This window comes from Stegostoma tigrinum, unplaced genomic scaffold (assembly GCF_030684315.1).
Source record: "Stegostoma tigrinum isolate sSteTig4 unplaced genomic scaffold, sSteTig4.hap1 scaffold_143, whole genome shotgun sequence".
Taxonomy (NCBI): Eukaryota; Metazoa; Chordata; class Chondrichthyes; order Orectolobiformes; family Stegostomatidae; genus Stegostoma; species Stegostoma tigrinum.
Window position 1 is genome coordinate 223,535 of NW_026728088.1, and position 21,497 is coordinate 245,031.

Here is a 21,497-nt window from a genome sequence, read left to right on the forward strand (position 1 = left end):
ACATGTGATCCCGCTGTACTGTTCTGTATCTATAAAATCTTCCTTATTGTCCTATTTCGACACCATCACCTTGATAAATTGTTATGACCTCTCTCTCTTGATTAGTTTGTACAGTTTTGGATTATTTATTACTTTGGTTAGACTATCAGCAGGCGATTCTTATACCTATCACATGATTCCAGCTATAGCAAGGTGTGGACCTGAATGAACACAACAGGCAAAGCAGCATCTTAGGAGCAGGAAAGCTGACGTTTCGGGCCTAGACCCTTCATCAGAAATTGGTTTGTGCCAAGCATGACCTTATTTTTAGTTTGTGTTTGTAAATATCTCTCTGCCTCATTTAATCGGATTAAAGGTCATCCCTTCGTCTGCTATTCAGCTGTTGACACTTTACTCACACCGTTTAACCCTTTAGATCACGTGCAGAGACTGTTTATTGGAAACTGCACGCAAACCATTTGTACGATCTTTTGATCTCTCTGTCCTCCATCTCTCTGCCTGTAAAATCTGGCAATGGGGATTGGAGAGAGAGGTCAAACCATGCTGCTTGTCGCTGTCTCACTCCGTGTGGAGCTGGGAAGAGAGAATCATTGATGGATGTGTTTTAAATCCAATCTTGTTGAAGCTTTTTCATGGGTTAAATGCAGGTCGGTGGTCACTCAAATTGCTTGAATCAAAATAACTAAAGTTGTGTGCCCGGATGGTCTCAAACACCCGACTTTTCAGTTTACCACCTAATACTGACCATTTGAGCCATAAAAACTGGCATTAACAAGCTATGCAAAATCTGCTAAAGCAGGGTGTTAGCGGAGTTCTGAAGGGCCATTGTGAAGCCAGAGCTCTTGCTGTTTTCGGAGTCTGTTGCCCATTTTCCCACTTGCAGCACCGAAAGTATCAGAGGCCCAAGCAGCCACAGTTACCCAGAAGAAATGGAAACATTGCAAACTTGAAGTTGCCCAGATCCTTCGATGTGACTGGTTCAGGTAGATCACTCATGATTTTGGTTACAGGTAAGATTCATACCCATGACTCGATAGAGACTAGAGCTTAAATGCAGTGACTTTGACCGCTCAGTCAAACTATCTACAAACAATTACTGCAGCCAGGCTATAGAAGCCCTTTCACATAGCTTCTTCATCAGATCTTCCTTCTCGATTTTGTCCAAGATCTTAAAATTGTATTTCATGGCCCATTTCCCCTTGACTACTGTGAGCTTATTGCTTTTATTTCCCTTACCTAAACCAATTATGAGCCTATAAGTCCGGTCAAATCTCCCTCCAACTCCAGTTGGTCCATCGCTTCACAACTCCCTCAGTCCTGAAACTTTCTGATTTATGAATGAATCTATCTCCTCTGAGGATCCTCCCCTCCTGCACATTGTATGATAATCTCTGTTTGAGTATACCTGGTCATCCTCGGCCAGGAGGAGGGACGTTGTGAATTCCTGTAATAAAAGAGAGGTGTTGGACCACCCAGTAGGACTGAAAACTTCTCGGGAGAGAGAAATAGTGCTAATGTTTAGAACCAGTTATTATACTTTTATCTCTGCGCTGATAGTGATTGATTTTTGAAGCTTCTTTCACTGAGGCTCATTTGAGGACATAGATATAAAAATTTAAATCAAACAAAGGGAATAATTTGTGTGTCTGATTTCCAACCGAGACTGACACTGTCCTTACGAACCTTCTTTTCCAGAATATATAAAAAAAATCACAGGCAGGAAACTTTAAACAAACATCAAATCAAAATTTGGCATGATCAATCGATTACTCAGAAACTGGACATTATTGGCCGTTTGAGTGTAAGCATTCAGGTCCCTGTCATTACCACTCACTGCATGTAATTTTTCTATTATAACCTTCATGGTAATCTAAATCTGACATTTGTATCCCATGATCCATTTCTTTTCAGTTAATGTGCACCCCTTGTTTTGCCCACATTGCCTCAACCAACAGTAAACAGTACAGCTCTGCCAAATCTCCCTTCAGCTTCCATTAATCCCTGACATCCTAAATCTTTCATTGTTTAACCTTTCTGGCAAAGGAACAGGTCTGCTTCCTCTCAGCGACCCTCCGTCCTTCCCAATGTGTGGGTGATCTCTGGTTTGCACAATCCCAGATGCTGTGTTCCCGTGTGTGATGTCATCATGCAGCAACAGTAGCACAGTGACACCACTTGTTCCTTAGGGATTTCCTCAACTTAGAGATTTTTCTCTAACTCCAGTACTTCTGATACCTTTCCAGCTGCAGGTGCAACAGGTGAATTTCAAATTGTCAACAGTGACATGGTTGAGTATTTTTGACCATTTGTCAACAATGTTGAGTTTTACTGCTGTGCCTGTTACCTGTGAGAGGTTCTGTAGCTCTCGGGCTGGTGTGTCTCCTTTAGTATGGATCTGAATCCATTTCAGTATATTGCTCTGTTTCACTTCTGCCTTCCCTCTGTCTCTAATAATGTGTGAGTAACTGTCTGTTTAATGCTTCTGTTACTCTCAGATTACGTCCAGATGAGCTTTCCACCACATTTCTTTCATTGAACCCTACGGTTTCAGAAGCTTTGTCTTCCGACGGTATGTTTTGTCGTCAGGAATTTTTCTTAATGCAGTCCTTTTCTTTTCTGTTCTGAGCTTATATTAACCAACAGGTTCTGCACCATGTCATTCATTCAACATTTCCTGACACATGAAATTTGGATCACTCTCCACAGGTATCATTAACTATTGCCAATCCTCAGTTACATCTGGAGAATATGATTTTTGAACTTTCTGAACCATTGCAGGCCGTGTGGTGAAGTCGCATTTGCAATGATATTCGGTAAGGAGTTACCAAATGATCATGAAGGATTAGTAATGTTTTCCAAAAGAATAATTTAATTTTTTACATTTTTGATTCAATCCAATGATCTGACATATTACACAGGGTTGTCACAAACCAATATTTGATACCAGGGACTTGTGGACATATTAGGACAAGTGATCCAAAACAGGCCAACGAAGTAGGTTTCAAGGAATATCCTGAACGAAGAAAGGGACTTTTTAACCAAGGATGCTTAGGGAGTAAATTCAAGAGCTTATGGCCTTGGAAACTGAGGCCATGAAAAAGGTGGGAAAGTTAAAACCAGAAATCCACAGGAGGTTGGAAGTCAGGGAGAACAAATATCTTGAAGGAAAAACCAAAAGAACAGTAGATGCTTGAAAGTAGAAACACAAACGGAAATTGATGAGAAACTCAGCTTATCTGGCAGTGCTTGTGGAGAGAAAGCAGCATTATTGTTTTGTGTCCAGTGACCCTTCTTCAGATATATCTCAGAGGGGTTTCCAGCTGGAGGCACTATCAAAAGAAGGAGGTTTGATGACAAAATTTCAAAATAAGGATATGAATTTCAATACCTTGGTGCTTTGCCACCCAGAAAATGTATATGTTAATGAGCACAGTTTGGCAAAACTTGAAGATGTTGAAATGGGTGTGAGTAAACACACAGGCAGTAGATTTTTGGGTCATGTCAAGATTTCAGGGAAGTAGAATTAAAAAGCCAGCCGGGAGTGTGTTTGGGGCGTTAAGTTGAAAGGTAACAAAGGAATGGATGAGAGTTTCAGCAGCAGATGAACTGAGATGCTGTTGAGGTTGAAATTGTATGTGGGCTTTGTGGTAATGGGTGTGGGGGTGCGTGATGTGGTTGGAAGCTCATCTTGGAGTGAAATATTGCACCGTGACTGTGACCAGTGTGTTACCTGCCAGTTACCAGGGGCAGGGATGGAGTCAATGGTGAGGGAGTGGAGTTTGGCTGCCAGCCCGGATTAACATTTAGCATTGTCTATTTAAATGTGATCTATATTCCTTTTCAAACAGGAATGGACTTGGCAGCAGAACTGATTTAAGAACCAACTGTCAGCCTTATTGAGCAAAGTGTGGAGAAGTTTATCTGTTATGAAGTAAACTACAGTGAGAAACTCAGACAGCTATTTGCAGTTGAATGTCGTTTATACTGCTAATATCAATAACTAGCAGTTAAACAACTTATTGAAGTTTTTGCAGCCTTGGTCTTCAAACTCCATCTTGGGCTTTTGTCTTCTGATTCTTGTTGTTTTCCATTGCACAGACCTTTCTTACGAATCTCCTTTATGCTTGTTCTTTTTTGATTAACCTCCCTCTCTGCCCAATCACAGTTCATCTGAACAACACTCACCTCACTTCACCACGTGGTGTTCTTCATATTCATAATTATTCTCTTTACATCTTACCTGAGGACTGTTATACCTGTATTTATTACCCTTATTTCACCGCTACTCGCTGACAGAGCGGTATCAAGAGCTATTTTTAGCTTTGAGCTGCAGGAAGCCTTTTCAAACGTGACATTAAAAAAATAACAAAAGAACTGGGATGTTGTAAATCAGGAACAAAAACAAAGTTGCTGGAAAAGCTCAGCAAGTCTGGCAGCATCTGTGAAGGTAAAAAGACAGAGTTAACGTTTCGGGTGCAGTGCCCCTTCCTCAGAGCGACTTATTAAAACCCCAGGATCGCTAATGTAACAATCTTTCTCATCCAGTTCTCAGGCTCATTTGTCTCAAAGTGTCAGAGTCTGATGACAATGACAACAGAAAGCACTGCGCATGCTACAGGTCTGGGTGATTGATGTCAGTGTGGGACCAATAGGAATACAGGGTTTACGTGCATTACCGGGCCAACGTCTCTGCCCTTCTAACCAATCGGAATGAAGAGGGGGCTGGATCAGTGCAAACCAGGTGATCATCCACGCGACCAGTGCAGGTTCGTCGAGAAAAGTCGGAACTGCAGATGCCGGAGACAACAAGGTGTAGAGCTGGATGAATAGAACAGGCGAAGCAGGAAAACCTACATTTTGTGCCTGGCCCCTTCGCTGAGACTAAGGTTTGTGCAATTGAGGTAAGAGGACACGGTGAAGAAGGCAAAACGGCAGAAAGTGGGAGGGAAGTGATATTCGTATGGGCTTGAGAGTGCACGTCAGAAAATCCACATTTGAAACTCCCAGGCTCACTTTTGCAGAAAATAAATCAACGCTTCAGATAGAGATAGGCTGTGTGACCGCCACCATCTTTATTGGGGGCAATGATCCGAGGGGCGCATGCGCGGCAGCATTGAATCTTTGAGGGCGGAGGTGAAGCTGGCCGCATGCGCAGATGTCTCAGGTAGAAAGTGAGAACCAGGTGTGGGGCTGAAGGAACAGAACAGGATATGCAGCATCAGAGGGGCAGGAAAGCTGGCGTTTTCGGGCCTACACCCTTCAGAAGTGGGGGAGTGGAAGGGGGTTCTGAAATAAATAGGGAGAGAGGGGGAGGCAGGTGGAGAGGAGACACAAATTAAAGAGATGGGGATGGAGCAGGTAAAGGTGAGTGTAGGCAGGGAGGGGATAGGTCAGTCAAGGGAGGATGAACAGGTCAAGGGGGTGGGATGAGGTTAGCAGGTAGGAAATGGGGATGTGGCTTGATATGAAAGGAGGGGATAGGTGAGAGGAAGAACAGCTTAGGGAGGTGGGGAATGAACTGGGCTGGTGTTGGACTGCGGTTGGGGGAGGGGAGGTTTTGAGGCTTCTGAAATCCACATTGATACCATTGGGCTGCAGGGTTCCAAAGCGGAATATGAGTTGCTGATCCTGCAACCTTTGTGTGGCATCGTTGTGTTGCAGGAGGCCGATGATGGACATGTTGTCGGTGGAATGGGAGTGGAACTTGCAGTTGTTTATTGCGAACTGAGTGTAAATGTTCTGCAAAGCAGTCCCCAAGCCTCTGTTTGGATTCCCTGATGTAGAGGAGGCCACAACAGGTACAGCAGAGTCAGTACACCACATTAGCACCTGCATTCCCCATGCACACGGCCTAAAAAGCCTGATGCTTTTTCTTGTCCTGCAGGTCTGACCGGTTCCCCTCCACTGACCCTCTTGTGTGCCTAAGTGAACTCTTCCTCATCCTCAACAACTTCTCTTTCAACTCCTCCCACTTCCTACAGACAAAGGGGGTGGCCATGGGTACCTGCATGGGCCCAAGCTATGCCTGCCTCTTTGTCGGTTATAAGGAACAATCTCTCTTCCATACCTACACTGGCCGCGAATTCCACCTCTTCCTCCAGTGCATGGATGACTGTATCGGCACTGCCTGTGTTTTGAGTCTGGACCCTTCTTCAGAAATGAAAGAAATTACACAGAGCAAATTGAAACCAAGAGAAATGTTTGTTTCTTCTGGATTTCTTTCCCAGAGTGTGGGATCATAGCAGCTAGCACTGCTAACTTAGTTCTGTGCTTCCTGATCACATCTTTGTCGGTGTCTAACCTCTTCAGTCTCTCATGATGGACATATTTGATCTCTGTTTAGTATTTTACTGTTATTTTCTTATACCTATTGTAACTGAATTTTCCACTGCTGTCCACCTCCTAACTGTGCGCTGCTCTCTTATCAGATTAATTTTTGAATGGCGTCTTTCAATGTCGGGCAATGTTTTGGCAGAAAGAGAGTGCATTTTTATTCCATTTCAGACCACCAAATTCTACAGCTTTTTTATTCTGTCATTATTTTTGCACTTCTGCAACATGTACTCTGTTTCTTCTTCCACAGATACCAGCGATCGTTGCCAAAGCCCTGTTGCGTGTGGAAAATGTGTTCAACTTTCGTGTGCTGCTGCAGTTCATATGATGAAGGTGATCCCACAATGCGGTCGTTTGAGAAGTTACAGATCATTCATCTAGCGATAGTGAAGAGCTGATGGTGTATGTCCAAATCAACAAACTATATGTATTTTTATCATATTTATAATTTCACCAAAAATATGATATAGAAACTTTTGATGTAAGGCCATATTAGATTAGGTGACCAAAAACATTACCAAATTCACAGGTTTTCATGACTATCTTAAAGAAGGAAAGCAAACCTGAGAGGTTTATCACAGGAATTCCAGACCATGTTGACTGGCAACTGTAGAAACAGCCTCCAGTAGTGAAGCAATGATTAAACACATTGACAATTCATTTACTTTCAGACTCCAACAGAGTCTCATAGGTTGTGTGGTGCATGGAAACAGGGATCATCACAGCCAGGAATTAAATCACGGGTGAGAATTTTAAATTGTTGCTTATAAATAGGAGCCTTTGTGGGTCAGGGAGCACAGCAGTGATGGTGAACAGGTCTTGGTACAAATGAACATGTGTGCAGCAGAATTTTATGTATTCTTGAGATTACAGGAATGTTGAATGTTGGAGGTCAACTGGGAGTGTGTTTGAATAGTTAAGTCTAGAGGTAACGCAAGAATAGATGAGGTTCAGCAGATGAGCTGATACTAAGGTGTCATTGTCACTGAAGTGGAACAAAATGGTTTTTGTGCAGGACTCTGCTGTTGCCTTCACCTCCCCTCAGGAGTTCAGCTGTTTGTGAATTTGTGGATCAAGTCTGTAATAAGATCAGGAACTGAGTGCCTGGCGTGACCCAAACTGGGTGTCACTGAGCAGGTTACTGCTGAGTAAGTGCTGCTTAGTACCACTGTTGACAACACCTTCCATCACTTTACTGATGATAGAGAGTAGATTGCTTGAGGGGAAATTGGTCGGGTTGGATTTGCTGTGTTTTTGTGCTGGACAGACCTGGGCAGTTTTCCAAATTGTCAGTAGATGCCAGTGCTGTAGCAGGACTGAAACAGTTTGGCTTGGTGGCTGGCAACCTCTAGAGCACAAGTCATCGGTACTGTTGCCAGGGCCCGTAATCTTTGCTGCACTATTCCTCCATTTATTAATATAATTTGAAATTAATCAAATTGGATGAAAACTCTCTCATCTGTGATATTGGGGGCCTCTGGAGAAGGCTGAGATTTATCATCCAATTGGCACTTGTGGCTGAATATTCCTGCAAATGCAGCAGTCTTGTCTTGTGCGTGGATAGGTTGGGCTCCTCTGTCAGTAAGGATGGGGATTTTTGGCATGCTTCCTCCAGTTTTATTGCCCATCACCATTCGCGACTGGGTGTGGCAGAACTACAGAGCTCAGATCTGATCTCCTGGTTTTGGGATGGCTCAGCTCTAACTCTTGCTGCTTATGCTACTTGGCATGCAGATAGTCCTGTTTGGTAGTTTTATCAGGTTGGCACCTTATTTTTAGCTATGCCTGATGCTGTTCTTGTCATGCCCTCCTATACTCTCCATTCAATCAGTGTGGTTCCCCTGGATCAATGGTAATGTTTGAGTGCACAATATGCTCGCCCATGAGGTTACAGATTGTGTTGGAAAGTCCTTCTGCTGTTCAAGTCCCACAAAGCGTCATAAATATCTGGTTTTGAGCCCCTATATCTGTTGCAAGTATCTCCCATTTAGCCGATTTTAGTGCCACTCACGTAATGGAGGGTATTCTCAAGTTTAAGATGATGTTTTGTCTCCACAGGACTGTGCGGTAGTCGCTGTTACCAATCCTGTCACAGACAGATGCATCTGCAGCTGGGAAATTTGTGACAATGAGATCTGCTATGTTTTTCCCTTCTGTTGGTTGTGTCAGCACCTGCTGCAGTCCCAGCCAGGCAGCTTTGTCCTTTAGGACCCGACCAGCTTGATTGGTAATCCTGCTGTGAACTACTCCTCATAGGGGGCATTGAGTACACTTATTGCCATTTACACTCTGTGCTTACTCCAAGTGCTGTTCAACATGAATTTTTTAATTAAAATTCACTCTTGGGATGTGGAAATCGCTGGCTGGACCAGCATTTATTGCCCGTCCCTGAAGGCACTTAAAAGTCAACCACATTGCTGTGGGTTTGGAGTTGCATGTCATGCAGATCAGGTAGGATGGCAGATTTCCTTCCCGAAAGGACATAAGTGAACCCGGATAATCGCAATGGTTCCATGGTCATCATTCGACTATTAATTCCAGATCATTATTTAATTCAAATTCCATCATTTGCCATGGCAGGATTTGAACCGAGGTCCCCGGAATGGTGTCTGGGTGTCTGGATTAATGATCTAGCGATAATACTGTTGCCAATTTAAAAACTGAGGGAGGATGGCCCATGGCATTCAGCAGGAGCCATGAGTCTTCCAGGCGGCAGAGTCAATGTCGTACTCCCAGGTCAATTGCTGCGATCAGAAGAGCGTTGTGTTGTCATGTCTGTCCTGCTCCTGGGACAGGCCTTCACTAAGTGTGTGTCACTTGTCGATAAGGGAGATTCTGAGCATATGACGCTGTTTCTTGACTAGTCTAAGTTATCTCTCCAAATTTTGCCACTCGCCCCCAGATATTCGTCAGGAGGAGCTTATGGAGTCGAAAGGGCTGATTCTGCAGTTGTCCTTCCTAGTGCTTTGGTAGATGCCAAGTAGTCCACCCAGCATCATTCCTTTGTTGAGACTTTGCAGTGATTTGCAACTGAGTGGCTTGCTGAGGTTGGCAACTTTCTTTCCCTGAAGGACATCAGTTTTTTTTTCTTTTTCTGCCATTAGCAATGGTTCCATGACAACCAGTTGATTGTTAATTCCAGTTTTTTTTTATTTAATTCAAATTCCACCATCTGCTGAGATGGGATTCGAGCACGGACTTCTGTTGTCCATTTTAATATTCTGGATAAAAGTTAATTCATCAGGTTTGTTCACTCATTTTTGAATATCTCTAACACAGGCATTGTTTCTTTGCAAACCATTGTCCGTCATCCTGTCTCCTCCATCCTCCCCTTCAACAACAAGTGAGGGAGACACATAGAAACTCCATGTCATTAAGATTGAGACAATCCAAATCGGATGCCTCTGCTGCTTTCCTCTCTTCCACTAGCCCACCAAACCAAATTGCCATGCACTTTGCTCGTTGTTTTAGTCCTAAACATGCATCTTTCACCAGTCTTGTGTGAAGCCTTATCAGAGTTCGTCTTAATCCTTTGCCCTATTCCTGCTAAACCACAAACATTCTAAGTCTCTTTTATTTCCTCTCCTCCTCCTCCTCCTTGCCCCTTTCCCCCATGCCAGTTCAGATATTGTCCTTGTTCTGTCTGCTCCTCTTTTCTGGCTATGTCCATCTCATCCACTCTGTTAAAACCAATATTTGACTTCGCTGTCATTAGAAAATCCCACTCCATCTCCTTCTCTTTCCTGTCACTAAATCTTGGCCATTCTTTGCCATCTGTCAAATACCTGCAGTTCTGGTCAGTGACATGAAGTCCCAAGGTTGAAATTCCTAGAAACCCAAATAGATTTCTCCCTGAATCGATGACTGACCTCCACAAGGGATAATGTGTAATAGGGACAATGCACAGTTATCTTCGGCCAGGATGAGGGGATGTTGTGAATTTCTACCCGGACTGACAGTGATGGATTTTATGAATTTGTGTTACAGGATATTACAAGTGGACTTGCAGGTGGGAAACTCAATAATTGTAACACCAAACTCTGACAGAATTACTCAATTCATCAACATCTGGATATTCGCATTGTGTGAGTATTGTGTTCCTGCTAACTTCTCATTTGCCGTGTAAATTTTTTCTCTCAAATCACCACATTCTCTCAATAGATCGTCCCTAAAATTTTCAATATATGTCCTGTAATCTTTATGATCAGTCATGAGTGTACATTTTATCATGCTAAAGTGTTTCTTTTGTCAACACCTCTATCAAAGGTCCCTCAAAATCCTTTGTTACAAGGAGAACAACCTGATTCCCCAATGACTGTTTGCTGTCTATAAGGCACTCGTCTGGATTGTGTTGGAATATTTTCCACTTCCCTGCATGCGTTCAGCCCCAGCAATATTAGAAAAAGTGAACATCCTCCAGATGAAGCGCTGTCAGAGTGGTTCTATCTACCACATTCAACATTCCCCTCTACACCACCGACGCACAGTGGCGTCACTGTGCCAAAGGTAAAGTGACCATTGTCCTACCTGATCACAGGGCTGGTTTAACCCAAACATTACCACACCCCAGGCGAGGGGAGAACTTGAGAAGGAGAGTCCATCTATCTTAAATGAATATTCTCTATGTACCAGCAATGCCCAAGTCACATGAAAGAATAATGTTAAAAAAAACAGCCCTAACCATGCAACTAAAAACCCACTCCCTACAAACCATTCTGTTAAATCTCCTCTGCCCCCTATCAGGGACCCTCCCGTCCTTCACAGTGTGTGGGGGATCTTTTGGTTTGCACAGACTCAGCTCGTCTCTGTTCCTGTCTGTGATGTCATCATGCTGTGACAATGGCACTGAACCTCACTGTCTGTGAGGGTGGTAGGCACAGAGATCCTCATAGCGTTTAAGGCATATTTAGATGCACACTTGTGATGCCAACGCAGACAGGTCTATGGGCCAAGTGCTGGAAAATTAGATTAGAATGGTTCGGTGGTGGTTTTTAACTGGCACTGGCTGGATGGGCCACAGAGCCCTTTTCTGCACTGTCGACTTCAGAGACACTTCACAGAGAAGATGCCAAACAGTAGTTCAAGCAATTTTTTTTCCCTCTCAGGAAAGGAGATATTAGAATAGATGACTCCTAATTGGTTAATGTTTTTGGGAGACGAGTGAGGTATAGAGATGAAGCGGTTTACCAAGAAATTCTGGAGCTTGAATCCCAGGAAATTGCAAGAGCCACCATCAAGTGAGGAATAAAAATGGGGCACCATCATTAGGACTGTATTAGAGGAAGGGACATATTGAGATTTGTGAGGCTGGAGGATATTAGAGACAGGAAGGGTTCCGAGACTAGAGAAGGTTACAAAAATATGGAAAGTGTGAGATTGGAGGAAGTTACAGAAATGGTGAGGGTTGAGAGGCTGGAGGAGACCTCAAACAAAAGGAGGTTTGTGAGGGTAAAGGCAATTACAGAGCTAAGGAAGTTTATACGGGCTGGAGGAATTTACAGAAATAGGAGGGTGTTGAGGCTGGAGGAGATTAGAGATAAGGAGGCTTGAGAGACTGGAGGAATCTACAAAGGCCGTGAGAGATCTGAGGCTAGAGGGGGATTCCAACAATAGGCAGGTTGTGAGGCTGGAGAGAGATTCCAGTGACAGGAAAGGTGGTAAGGCTCGAGGGTGGAGCCTGCAATCGTGCAGGCTCCAGGGTCATTCTCATGAAAGGGAGGGTAGTGAGGATTGAGATATGATTCCTGCGATAGGGAATGTGGTGAGGCTCCAGGGTGGATTATCATCTAAGCGGCACAGTGGTGCACTTACAGCACACGGAGTGCAATAGTGAGAGAAAGTGTTCACTGCCACTTTCTCCAAATCAAATAAAAATGGACAATCTATATTAGTCTGGGCAGCAAAGACCACATCCCATAAGTAAATTACAATAATGATGGGTGATAATGGGAACTGCAGATGATGGAGGATCTGAGATAACAGTGTGGAGCTGAATGAACACAGGCCAAGCAGCAAATGCTGTGTTCATTCAGCTCCACACTTTGTTATCTATAATTATGATGGGTTTCTGATTTGGAGAGAGCTAACAGAAGCTCGGATGATTCTCCTTGGGGCTGATTAGCAATGATTTAGTTTAGTAGTAGGTTTGTTTCCCGGATATTAGTTTGCAGAGAGAGAAAAAATATTAACATTGTGACAATGTTTGGTAACTGCAGAATACAACATTCAGATAATTGGCAAATAATGCAGGGTGAAAACGTGCAGGTTACTTGACTCAGCAAGTTCCCAGAATCTGGAACAGTCTGTGTGGCAGCTGGATGCCGATTCAGCAGTTATTCTCAAAGATCTGGGATTAACTTTTTTCAAGGAACGATCAAGAGGGCCATGGACAAATGGCGGGGGAATTGGGTCAGATTTGCAGCACCTCTAGAATGAGAGTGAAGCTTTTGTCAGGGTTCCAGAATTCCAGTAAAGTTAGATCACATGTGATTCAGGAAGAGCTCGCTAATTGGAAACAAAATTGGTTTAGTTATAGGAGAGAACGTGGTGCTGGAGGATTTGTCAGAGTGGACTTTTGTGACTAGCGTGTTCCACAGCAATCGGTGCAGGGTCCACTTATGTTTCTCATTTACACTAACAATTTGGATGAGAATTTAAGGGACAAGATTAGTAAGTTTGCAAATGATACTGAATTGGTAGTATAGTGGTTAGTGAAGGTTATCTGAGATGACGGTGACATGTTAATTATTTGGGTCAATGGGTTGAGGAGAAGATGAAGCTCAATTTGAATAAATGTGAAATATTGTATTTTGGTAAAATGAACAAGGGTAGGAATTACACAATTGATGGTTGCACCCAGGGTAGAGTTGTGGAACAGAGAAATGCAAAGATTCACTGCATAATTCTTCGAACTTTATGGAGACAGACCAACAGGGTTGTTAGTAAATTGTTATGCATACTTTCCTTCATTGCTCAGACCTTTGATTATAGGAGTTGGGATGTTATGTTGAGGTTGTACAGGACATTGGTGAGGCTTCTTTTGAGGTATTGCGTGCAGTTCTGGTTGCCCTGTTACAGGAAGGACATGATTATTATTAAACTGGAGACAGGTCAGAAAAGACTTGCTGGCATGTTGCCAGGAATGGAGGGCTTGATTATCAAAATAGACTGCCAAAGCTTGAACTTTTCTCACTGGAGCATAGGAGGTTACAGGGTGACCTTACAGATGTTCATAAAAAACATGAGGGGCACAGATTATGCGAATATTAAGGGTTTTTTTTCCCCTAGGTTGGGTGATTAAGACAAGGGGACATGTAAGGTGAGAGGAGAAAGACATATTTAAAAACGACATGAGGGACAATTTTTCTTTTACAGTGTGGTTCATGTGTGAAACGAATTTTCAGAGGAGGTGGTGGATGCAGGTACAGATGCATTGTTAATAGGCATTTGAATTAGGACATATATAAGAAAGGTTTAGAGGAATATGTGCCAGATGCAGACAGATGGGATCAGTTTAAATATAAAAGTTGTATATTTAATATACATTTCTAAATTGGAGTAAGGCCAACTTTGACATTATTGGGCAAGAACTTCCAAACGATGATCGGGAGAGGTAATATGCAGGTAAAGGAATGCTTGGAAAGTGGAAGGCCTTCAAAAATAAAATAGGGAGAGTCCAGAGACAGTACGTTCCTGCTCATGTGAAGGGCAAGGCTGGTAAATGTAGGGGCTATTGGACGACTGAAGAAATTGAGGCTGTGGTCAAGAAAAAGAAGACAGCGCATGTCAGGTCATGACAGCAGGAACTGGGTCAATCCCTCGAAGTATAAGGGCAGTTGGAGTATACTCAAGGGAAATGAGGATGGCAACAAGGAGACAAGCTATCTTTAGCAAATAGGGTTAAGGGTAATCCCAAGAGATTCTGACACTTCATTTGGGACAAAAAACAATGAGGGAGAAAACAGGGCCCTTTTAAAGATCGACACGGCTGTCTATGTGTGGAACTGCAGGCTGAGATAGTGAATGAGTATTTCACATTAGTATTTACTGCAGAGAAGGATATGGAAGCTAGAGAACTTGGAGACATAAATAATGAGTTGTTAGAAGTGTCCATATTATAGTGGTCTAGGTGCTGGACGTCTTAAAATGCATAAAGGTGAACAGGTCCCTGGCACATGATCAGGTGTTATCCACAAACTTTGAGAAGCTGGGGAAGAGAGACCCGGGTTTGATTCCAGCCTCGGGCAACTGTGCAAACTCCACACAGACATTCTCCCCGTGTCTGCGTGGGTTTCCTCCGGGTTCTCCGGTTTCTTCCCACAGTCCAAAGATGTGCAGGTTAGGTGGATTGGTCATACTAAATTGCCTGTAGTGTTTAGGGGTGTGTGGGTTATAGGTGGATGGGTGTGTGTGGGATGCTTCAAGGGACAGTGTGGACTTCTTGGGCCGAAGGGCCTGTTTCCACACTGTAGGGAATCTAATCTAATCGCTAGGCCCCTTGCTGAGATATCTGCATCACTGAGACACTGGTGAAGTGTCAGAAGGTGGGGTGGCTAATCTGGTGCCATTCTTTAAGGAAAAGCCAGAGGACCATCGACCATTGAGCCTGATGTCAGTGGTGGGTAAATTGCTGGAGGGGATTCTGAGGGACAGGGTTTCCATGTGTTTAGAGAAGCAAAGACTGATTACGGATAGTCAACATGGCTTTGTGAGTAGGAAATCCTGTCTCACTAACTTGATTGAGTTTTTTGAGGAAGTGACAAAGAAGATTGAAGAAGGCAAAGCAGTGGACATTGTCTATATGGACTTCAGCAAGGCATTCACCCAAGCTCCACATGACGGACAGGTTAGCAAGATTAGATCAAGTGGAATCCAGGGAGTGTTAGCTATTTGAAACAAAATTGTCTTGAAGGTAGGAAACAGGATCGTGGTGGGTGTGTTGTTTTTTTTTTCAGTCTGGAGGACTGTTAACAGCAGTGTGCTGCAAGGATCGGTGCTGGTTTCACTGCTTTTTATCATTGATACAAATCATGTGGAATGCATATTGGAGGAATGGTTAGTACGTGTGCAGATGACACAAATTGTTTATGTGGTAAACAGCAAAGAAGGTTACCTCCAAGGACAATCGGATCTTAATCAGATGGGTCGATGGGCCCAGGAGTGACAGAAACCAGTTTAGTTTGGATAAATGTGTGCTTTTGCATCATGGTAATGAAAATCAGGGCAGGGCTTAAGCACTTATTGATGAGGTCTTGGGGACTGTTACGCAACAGCGACTCCTTCAGGTGCAGGTGCACAGCTCCTTGAAGGGGGATTCTCGGTACAGAAGGTAGTGAACATGATATTTGCTGTGCTGGCATTTATTGGTCAGTGCATTGAGTGTAGGAGTTAGGAGGTAATGTTATAGGCTCAACAAGGCATTGATTATGCTGCTTTTGGAATACTGTGTTCAGTTCTGGTCTCCCTGCTATAGGAATGATGCTGTTAAACTTAGCAGGGTGCAGAAAAGATTAACAAGGATGTTGGAAGTTTTGAGCTGCAGGGAGAGGCCGAATACGCTGGGGATATTTTCCCTGGAGCATTGAAGGCTGAGAGGTTACCTTAGAGGTTAATAAAATTATGGTGGGCATGGAGTGAGTCGCCAAGGTTGTTTACCTGGGGTAGGGGAGACTAGAACTCAACACATTGGTTGAAGCTGAGAGGGAAACTTTTTTTAAGGGGAAGTGGGCGGTGCCTGTGTAGAATGACCTTCCAGAGGAACTGGTGGAGGCTGGTAAAATTATGACATTTAAAATGCATCTGGATGGGTATGTGAATAGGAAGGGTTGAGGAATATGGGTCAACTGCTTGCAAATGGGACTAGATTAATTTGGGACATATGGTCAGCATGGACAACTGGGATGAAAGGGATTGGTTTATGCTGTACAGCTCTGACTAAGCATTTTTTGTTTTCATTTCAGATTTCCACAATTTTACTTCTGCACTGTTCTTAACCTTTTGATCCCTCTGAAAGACTGAGTTACAATGCCTGCCCTTCCTCCCTGGCTCTCCCACCTCTCTCTTTCAGCAGTTTTGTGCAAATACTGACTGGATCCCTTACCTGGAGGATATTTATTTGAATTTGTTCCAACGATGATCCAGCATATTTCCCAAGCGTCGCTCCATAAATGTCCAGAGGATTTCTCGATTTCACAATCTGTGGTTGTTCTTCTGGTTCCTCACTCGCTGCACTTGCTTTCTGTTTGAAAGCTTAGTCTGCAATTGGAGAATTCAAACAGGTCCACATCCAGCTCTGACAGTCACTTTGTTTATCACAAACCAGTTACCTCAGGATTTTGAACATTGGAGGAAAAAGCAGCATTCACATTGGGGAGAAATGCACATGGTCTGTAAAGAGTCTGTGAAGATTCATCTGAAATGTCCGAACACCAGCGCAGTGACACTGGGGAGAGACTGTGGAAATGTGCAGATTGCAGGAACGAATTTTTTTAATCCATCCCAGCTGGAAACTGACCACCAGAGTCACACTGGAGAGAAACCATTCATCTGCTCTGATTGTGGCATGGGATTCACTCAGTCCTCCAGCTTGCTTGAACACCAGTGAGTTCGCACTGTAGAGAAACCATTCACATGCTTGAAATGTGGGAAAGCATTCACTCAGACATCTCAACCGCTGATGCACGAGCAAATTCACACTGGAGAGAGACCGTTGGCCTGTTCTGCGTGAGGGAAAGGCTTTGCTGACTCGAATTGCCCGCTGATCCACCAGCGACTTCACTCTGGGGAGTGACCATTCATCTGCTCCCAGTGTGGGAAGGGATTTACTTGCTCACCTAACCTACAGCGCGTTCACACTGGGGAGAAACCATTCATCTGCTCTAAATGTGAGAAAGCATTCACTTGGTCATCCTACCTGCTCGTGTTCCAGCAGGTTCACACTGGGGAGAGCCCATTCATGAGCTCTGAGTGGGGGAAAGCATTCACTCAGTTATCCAAACTGTTAACACACCAGTGAGTTCACAAAGAAGCACAGTTGAAGGATTTTGCTGTCACTCTCACTATCAAGTGAACCATGGTTTTGGGCTGTTTGTACTGATGTTACTGATCCCTGCTCAATTCAAGGTACAGTTATTGTGGATAAAATGTTAATATCAGTTGTGTATCTGTCAGGTAGAGTTTGGAAATAGTCACGTTATCACGACACATTGACACATTCTCACTGACTAAAGACTATCCGCCCGCACTGTATGTGAAAAGGGATTTCCTGGTTCATCGGGACTGGTTAACGAGCAGCAAATTTCTGAGTAACTGTGAAGTTGGTTTTTGATTCTGCTGTTAGCTATATCCAAACCATGCTTTTTGGGCTTGTTTCTGGAGATCATAGAATCCCTCCAGTCTGGAGGCAGACCATTTAGCCCATTGAGTTCACATTGAACTTACAAAGAGTGTCCTACCCAGACCCTGCCTGCGTGGGTTTCCTCCAGGTGCTCTAGTTTCTTCCCACAGTCCAAAAATGTGCAAATTAGGTAGAATGACAATGCTAAATTGCCCATAGTGTCTTGTGTGCAAAATGCAGGGTAGGGTGTGAGACTGGGTGAGATGCTGTTTGGAGGGTTGGTAATGGACTGAATGGCCACCTTCCACAGTGTAGAGATTCTATGTTGATCTTAATGGCCCTTTATTTGTTGTGCCTGGTCAATATGTTTTCACACCTTTTGCAATTATGGATTCTATTGCTCTCCACAGACATGTTTCAACTACTAATAGATATTTGTTTATTGCAAACAATCAAGGGAAAGTTTTAAATCCAAACAAAAGATTGGGATGAGTCATGTTCTATGTCCCTGATAGCCGATTGCAAAAATGCAATGAAACCTGGTGACCTGTCCATGGGGAATGCAGTCTCTTCAGATCTTTACCAGGTGTCCATAGCAGTGACGGATCTCGTGATGAATACAAAAACCAAGACATTGTGTGATATCTAGTGTATATTTTCTATTTAGTCTGCTGTCCATTACTCCACATGTCAAGTTTGTTTTCGGAGACCCTCACGGACTTGCTGCAATCACAAGACACTGACCTGTTTAGAAAAACACAAATCCTTTTATTACAAAGCAAGTACAAGCTGTGGAGAGTCACTGTACTCAACCCGGCACAGACAGCATTGTCTCGCAAGTAATTCTCCCCGAGCAGCAGACAGTGCCCGCTTATTATACTTTACAAAAGGCATGATACTTAAAATGATTTCACAATTTGTAATGGCATGATGCATAAAACAATTACTACAACAGACAAAAATAGGATACCAAGCAATTATTACATCAAGAACATAAAAGACCAGCTTATAGTATCGATTGCAAGTGAAGTAGCTGCGAATGGCAGGAGGCGATTTTTGAGTTGTTGTCCAGGACACATTGGATTTCAAGTTGCCAGTGTGTCTGGCTAGAACAAAGTCAGTGCCCTGGCCCCTTTGCCAGCGACAGAAGTTACATGCTTTAGAGGTTTTACACCCTTACAAATCATCCCCACCTAACCCTGTTTGAAAGAGTTTGATTCTAATTTCAATTCAGTCAGGAAGCTGAAGACAGTATCTGCATACCGATGTGTGAGAAGAAAAGGAGTTACAAAAGCTTTGCACTGAATTCCTGGCTGGGCAGGAAGCTTCAGGGTAGTGTCTGCATACCTATGTGTAGATAGATAAGAGTTTACTTCTATAAATTAAAGTCTTTTATCTGCATTTGATTCCTATACAGAGACTTTAACTTATAGAAGTATATAAATCAATGGGATGTCATCGCATTAACATCTCACACAGAGACTGAGATACGGTCTGGTGACGTAGAATTGAATCACACCATTCCAGATGGTGGAATTTGAGTTTTTTTTAAATCTGGAATTAAGAATCTAATGATGGCCGTGAATCTGTTGTCAGTTAGAAAAAAAACATCTGTTCACCTCTGTCCTTTAGGGAAGAAAACTTCCATTTTTATCCAGTGATATCAAGATTCCATGAACGATTTTTTTAACCAAAAAAAACTCCTGCAAATACATTTATCTCTGTCTTAATTTAATTAACAACCGACAGTTCAAACTGGTTGATGGTCACTTTCACTTCGAATCAAGTTGTGGCCGTTTCATGGTTGAAATAAAAAAATGCATGAATGGAACCACAGTTGTTCTCGTAGGAACAATGCATGCTCTACCATGTTTGAAAAAAATACCTCATCTCACTTATGAGCCAGATATCAAAGCTGACCAGATCCTGATGCAGTGTACCATGAAAATGAAATTCTTCACCATCTTATCTACTTGTGTTGCGATTTCAGGGAGCAATGGACTTTGAACCTCCCAATCTCCTGAACACCTTTGAGAATTGCATCAAACTGGCCCCCAGTGGCAGGAATGGATAGGGTCAGCTTGGATTGATGCTCATAATTCAGGCTCAACAAATCTACTGGAGCATTTTGGGAATGTAATTAGTGGTGAGTGTGGCCACCTCTCTGTACTGTAGTGATACAGATCCCCTGATCCCGATTATCCCAAATGGCTGACTGACAGTGTCAAAGTCCCTGGGCTGATATCGAATGATTCCTTGGCCATGCTGTGTCAGGATCTCCTGACTGAATACTATCCCCCTTGCCCTGACTGAGAACTGTTTCCCTCACAATTTGAGACGTGCCCATTTGGTCGAAACACATGTGTTTGTTGCCACGGCTGCTGACCAGCCCTTGACTGACTGCTGGTAATAACAATGCTAAGCTGCCTGGCTTATGCCTGTGATAAACACCAGGCAAGGCAGGAGCACTGTGAGACATTAGGTTCTAGTTGAAACATCAAAGTGCAAAAATGTCAGGGAAGGGCAGAGATATTGCGGCATAACTCGTGTGAGGTGCTGAAAAGCTTGTAGAGCTCTTAGAGCAAGAATGTACTATGTGGACAGGCAATTCTGCATCTTGATTTAGCATTTTTATTTAACTCTGGCTCATTTCGCTAGATTTGCAAATATCTCTTGGTCTGGCAAATGTGAGAATTGGCTTTCGGAATAATGTGCCACTGACTGTCATTCACAGTTGTATCCCACATCAGTGAATTGGTAATCTGATTTATGCTCACAGGCCTTGGCATGAGAAAAATAAAGCAGTCACATGCACACTTGTTTGATTAGTTGCTCTGCACTCAAATGAAAAACGTGTGTTGTATATGCCATATCCTTTCCTGGCTCACAGTGTTTCCAAAATCTCTAGTTCAATACATCCCAAGTCATCATCAAAGTCAACACGAGTGAATACTTCGATAGCTTCATCTTTTTTTTCAGAAATGCTATTTGTAATGAGGTAGTGTTGGCAGGCGCTTTTCTTTTACTTCTGATGCCATGTGTGGATATTTGGGGATGGTGTTGGTGGGAAGGTGTGGCATTACCAAGGATGAGGCACTAACATTCAGAACAAGTACTGAACATGCTAAAAAGGACAGATTAACAGTTACCTTGGAACAAACCTATTTGGAGAAAGTTGGGTGAGAGTAGTGAGAGAAAGCACTTTGGCGGCATGGTGGCTCAATGGTTAGCACTGCTGCCTCACGACGCCAGGACCTGTGTTCGATTCCAGCAGACTGCCTGTGTGGAGTTTGCACATTCTCCCTGTGTGTGTGTGGGTTTCGTCAGGGTGCTGCCACAATCCAAAGATGTGCAGGTTAGGTGGATTGGCAATGTTAAATTGCCTGCAATGTTTAGGGAGGGGTAGATGAGGTGGGTTGTAGGTCTGGCTGGGATGCTCTGAGTTTTGGTGCGGACTTGTGGGGCTGAAGGGCCTGTTGAGCAGATGCTGGAGAATCCGAGATAACAAGGTGTAGAGCTGGATGAACACGGCAGGAAGGCTGACATCTTATTCCTAGACCCTTCCTGAAGTGTTGATGAGACTGTTTTTAGAATTGGTTCAAAGAGACTATAACCAGTCCTGGAAACACAGCAAATGGAGCAAGCTCCTACTCCTCACTCCAGCGATCAGTTTAACATAGGGTCTTTAAATAAAGGACATATCAGATATTAAAACTGACAAGAATAAGCACGAGACACTAACGTCAACCAAGTAGGCCAAAAAGCAATGCCATAATAGTGCTGGACTACCTGAAGTCCCAGTTACCTTCCATATTTTCCATTAGCCTGA

General features: G+C 43.4%; 1 long non-coding RNA gene across 2 annotated transcripts; it reads left to right on the forward strand.

The window, feature by feature from the left end:
* The first annotated feature begins 4,749 nt into the window (after positions 1–4,749).
* Positions 4,750–20,479, forward strand: LOC125454819 (uncharacterized). Of its 2 annotated transcripts, none has more exons than XR_009443765.1 (5): positions 4,750–4,901; positions 5,662–5,798; positions 6,584–6,735; positions 10,321–10,418; positions 16,293–20,479. It is a non-coding gene; the product is annotated as an uncharacterized LOC125454819 (long non-coding RNA). The 2 variants fall into 2 exon arrangements; XR_009443766.1 differs by having other exon boundaries at positions 4,750–4,886.
* The last annotated feature ends 1,018 nt before the right edge of the window (positions 20,480–21,497 follow it).